The sequence below is a fragment of the Pinus tabuliformis genome, chromosome 6, assembly GCF_031772625.1.
Source record: "Pinus tabuliformis cultivar Carrire ecotype Pingquan chromosome 6, CPIR1, whole genome shotgun sequence".
Classification (NCBI taxonomy): Eukaryota; Viridiplantae; Streptophyta; class Pinopsida; order Pinales; family Pinaceae; genus Pinus; species Pinus tabuliformis.
In genome coordinates, this window is record NC_142292.1 from 834,817,823 (window position 1) to 834,819,266 (window position 1,444).

Genomic DNA, 1,444 nt, shown 5'->3' on the forward strand with positions numbered 1-1,444 from the left:
AAGTAGCAAATACCAATCAATTTACCTAATAACTACTATTAATTTAGCATTGACCCGTGCAAATTATTATGTTATACATCATACTACAATAATTTAGATGATCCGGTAACCTAAGTTCCAAATACACTCTAAATATCAATAATAAAAACCAATAAAATTCACTCACTTGGGTAAGTAATAAACCTTTAGTTGAGTTCGTTAATGTAACTTTTTGTGTAGTTTTGTTACATCGTTTATGATTTTTCTTTTGGTTCTATATCGTTTTAAATATGATTTTCTGTGAGGTTATGTATAAAACAGAAAGTCGGTGAATTGAGGACTATGGTGATTCTTATATTAATTAAGACGAAAAGAAGCAACCGCCTCGTTCACTTGTGGAGGTGGAGCAAATGGATTATGGGCTTTTCAACAATATTCTTACATTGATTTGATTCTTTATGTCGTTGTCATTAGATGTGGAGGCACACCCACAGTGAATAGCAGTTGGGAGGATGTCGATTTTGTTTTTAGGTTTAGACGCATTTACTTAATAATATTATACAAAATTTCTACAATAACATAATTATATTTGTTAATATAATTTAATTCTTTTAGGTATAATTTGTTATATACGTTATATAGATATGTATGTTGAGGTTAGAGATTTTGGTTGTGAGGTAAGAGTATTAGATTACTGACAATTAGAGATGTTGTTTTTCCATTTCATATATCAATTTGTAATTTGTCTGAAAACATAATTTCTACTCGAATGGTAAGGACTATGTTACTCTGTAACACTTGTTTTTGGATATTTTCTTGCAAATTCAAGAATTAAAAAATCACTATACAAATATCTAAACATTATGCATGAATATTGCAATTATATCTATAAATTACAACCATAAATATTACAACTATATCCATAAATTACAACCGTATCTATAAATTATAACATAAAATATGTAACGCAATTATCTACATAACATTATATATACAAATGTTGCAATAAAACTATTTTATTATAATCCAATTAAATATTTAAAAAATAATTTTTAATTATCAGTATGGGGGATTTACAGTATGGGGGATTTACGCAGTGCATTATATTAGATATCATTTTTGGGATTCAACTGCGTTAAGTAAGTCATTCAAACGTATGACCATTTCCATGAGAGGTAGTCGTAACTGACTAATTTCTCATGATTTTTGAATAGTTCACTTAGCACTCATTGCATCGGGTGATGCTCACAGGGGTGAAGAAGTGGGATTGAAACTAGTGAAATGTGGAGAACGAATCACATAGCATCAATCATCACTTCCGGGGCTTGCACCCGGTAACCAGGACTTCCCAGGAGGTCACCCATCCCAGAACTCCTCTGGCTCAAGCGCGCTTAAATACAAACATTATTATAATACAAACTAATAATATAAAACCCAACTTAACCATAAACTTATTAACACATAA